General features: G+C 40.6%; 1 non-coding gene across 1 annotated transcript; it reads right to left on the bottom strand.

Moving 5' to 3' along the window:
* Nucleotides 1–468: 468 nt before the first annotated feature.
* On the bottom strand, nt 469–575 carry LOC120080688. Its single transcript, XR_005482637.1, has one exon. It is a non-coding gene; the product is annotated as a small nucleolar RNA R71 (small nucleolar RNA).
* Nucleotides 576–3,549: the final 2,974 nt, after the last annotated feature.

Here is a 3,549-nt window from a genome sequence, read left to right as displayed (position 1 = left end):
CAATAGTCAGATAAAGAAGATATGGCGGAGCAGCCTGGAAACAGAGCACCAAACGAGAACAATGTCATGGCGAATCTAATCCTGCTGGCAAACGATCGTAATAGGCCCATTAGGGACTATGCATCGCCAAACCTCTATGATTTCTCTCAAGAAATCATGAGGCCTACCCTTAATGGAAGTTGATTCGAAATGAATCCGGTGATGCTGCAGATGGTCCAGACTGCAGGACAATTCGAAGGACGGCGTGGCAAGGACCCACACGCCTACCTCTGTAGCTCTATAGAAATCTGCAATACTTTTGTGTTCCCGAACATCTCTACCGAAGAAGTTCGACTAACTTTGTTTCCATTTTCTTTGTGTGATCAGGCAAGAAAATGGGCATATTCCCTCGAGTCGAGAGATATCACTTCATGGGAATAGGTCGTAGAGAAGTTTATGAATAAATATTTGCTACCGACTGAGAATGCTAGACGAAGGAAACTAATAACTAATTTTGAACAAGACATGGACGAATCGCTCAGCGATGCCTGGGCGAGGTTTAAGAGGTTGGTCAGGTACTGTCCACACAATGGATTACCATACTGCCTTCAGATGGAAATCTTTTATCATGGATTAAATCCCGCTTTGCAGATCGCTGCCAATGCGGCAGCCGCTGGTGGTTTGCTAGACAAAACGTATGACGAGGCTAAGAACATCTTGGATTGCATCTCTAAAAACCACGAGGATTGGAGAGAGAGTGATCAGAGACTAAGAATCAAGGATAAGGACGAAAGTAATGGTGCTATTGCTTCACTATAGAATCAGATGACCACAATGATGAACTTAATTTAAGGAATTGCGATCAGCAGCCCGACACCGTAAAATGGGCAAGTAAACACAATTAATCAGAACAATGCAAGGTGTGCAACTTGCGGTGATGGACACACAATGAAAGAATTCCCACAGAACCCACAATCTATTTACTTTGTGAAAAATAATCCATTTCTAACACCTACAACCCTGCTGGAGAAACCACCCCAGCTTTGCATGGAAAGACCAGCAGCAAAATTTCCAATCGTGGCACAAAAAGAAGGCCACCTGGATTCCTCCCAGGAAATAACGGTCAGACAAGCAGTCAAGCCAGTAGCTTGCAACCACCGCAATCTTCTCCTTGGAAAGCTTGTTGAAAACAGTATATAGAGAAAAATGAAAATGTGCTTCAAAGTCAGGCAACGTCCATCCGCAATCAAGAATTATAGATGGGCCAGATTGCAAGCGAGCTAAAGAACAGACCACAAGGGGCCCTGCTGAGTTCAACAAAACTCCCACGCAACCCAGGGGATCAGGTAAAGAGCAATGTCAAGTCGTGACATTGCGAAATGGAAAAACTGTGGAGAGAAAAAGAAAGAAGCCTAGCCGGACTGCTCCCATTGCGTTGGAACCTGAAATTGTGGTGACTAGAGAAGAAGAAGAAAAAAAAGAAATGATAGAACCAGAAGTTACGTCCACCTCAAAGTCGATAAAGAAGGGGACCGTGAGAGTGCAGTTATCACCTTTCCCGCAGAGACTCAGAAAGAAAAAGAATGATGAGTTACAGTATTAATGCTTCCTGTCTATGTTAAAACAATTACATATTAATATTCCATTCAGTGAAGTGATTGAAGAGATGCATGCTGATGACATGAGGAAATGCATGTCATCTTAGGCCTTTTATTTAGAATTATGAAGGTTGTTAGACAGAATATGTGGCAATTATGCTAAGAATTCATGAGAAAGTGAGCTTGCGTCGTTCATCATGATGAATCTCGGCTTACCCGTTATTATGCGTTATTATACGTTCGATGTTCTATTTTTGTAGCTAATACAGGAAGTGGACGCAAACGCGAAAATCGGACTGCATTTCATTGAGCAAGCTTGAATTAAGAAAGCTTGATTGCTCAGCGCATTTCATCACCGCATTTCATCCATAATTCCACCTCATAAAATAATGCATCACACTCCACTAAAGCCCATAGTTGAACTCCTCTCACGGTAGATATATTATGTCCACTCGATATAACCATGATTAGTAAGTCAACCCTTCACAGGTTATTCGTAATAACGACTGGGTCAAATCTCTGTTTTACCACTGAAATTACCTCTTGTTTCTTAAGTCCTCACTGATCTCCTAATGAATAATTGTTTTGTGATCCAATCAACAAAACTATGTCCCTCTCGGGCCAATGAGAGGTCGGGGCCCCTTTGTTTAAGGCCCAGAATCAGCACTTAAGGGAACAACCTCTCTACTATCCCTAAAGCGGGTAGGAGTGAATTCCGTCTTACACCCTATGTCCCCAGCTATCTATCCAGTCTTACCTCTAAGAAATGGGAGTCTTATTGAGCTGGCACTGTTGAGCCAACCCTCACCTATGCAAATCTAAGGGTAATCCCGAATAAACAGGTTTTCATAGTGAGCTCAAGATTAAGGTTAAGTTACCTAGGTCATCGCTTTGAAATAGTCAATCTTAAACAGTAGGCAACGTTATAAAGTAAGAGTGACTCATTTCGTGGTCCGATCTTGTACAAACCCTTTTGCATAAGGACATCCCCACTCCTCGTGTCCAATATGAACGAATTAGGATCACTTCATTTGTAGCACTTTACAACTCCTTGTAACAACTATAGAGTAGGCTGTATCCAATAGTGTTACCAGAATAAGGTACCCAACCTTATTCATATACTATAGATCATTTTGACTATTTACTCGAACATGATCCACCTTTATGCCTCCACATAAAGTTCAAGTACTCATCCAATAGTCAAGGGACTTTCAGGTTTATTGGATTTCTATCGAACAATAGATCTATTCAGTAACACCTTTATTGAATTTTTCAGAATAAGTTCCATTGCTTACATACCACGAGTTTTAGGACATAAAACCCAATAAAGATTTCAAAGGCATAAAAAGCGAATTTGGGATAGAGCTAATTTCACTGACCAAGGCCAACCCTCTCATGGCTGAGGCTAACCCTTGGATTGTTAAGAAAGAGGAGCCCAAATCAAATAAGGGTTCCCAATTTTGCAAAAAAAGGAAAAGAACTATCAGTCCCTCTACTAGAGGAAAGAGGTTGAGGTCGAGGCTAACCAAGGAAGCCAACAGACAAAGCAATAAGATCTATTCCTCTCACATTAGAGGAAAGAATGGTGAATATTGAAACTAAAATGGAAGCACAACAGAGAAAGAGCCTAATTAGATTTCTTAGGGAAAACACAGATATATGTGCTTGGTCACATGAGGATATACCAAAAATTGATCCTAGTGTAATAGTACATCACTTAAATGTTGCTAGAGATTTCAAATCGATTAAGTAAAAGAGAAAAACATTTAATTAAGAGGGAAATGATATCATTGCAAGCTAGGTAGAGGATTTGTTAAAGGGTAAATTTATTGGAGGTCTATTACCCCGAATGGTTGTGTACTATCGTGTTGGTAAAAAAAGTCAAATGGTAAGATACAATGAGATGTTAAGTTTTACGGATGCATATTCAGGATGCAACAGATAAAGATGCATGGAATTGACCAATTTCTAT

The sequence above is a fragment of the Benincasa hispida genome, chromosome 6 (assembly GCF_009727055.1).
Source record: "Benincasa hispida cultivar B227 chromosome 6, ASM972705v1, whole genome shotgun sequence".
Taxonomy (NCBI): domain Eukaryota; kingdom Viridiplantae; phylum Streptophyta; class Magnoliopsida; order Cucurbitales; family Cucurbitaceae; genus Benincasa; species Benincasa hispida.
Note: the sequence above shows the minus strand (reverse complement) of the source record. Positions and strands in the feature narration are given on the sequence as shown.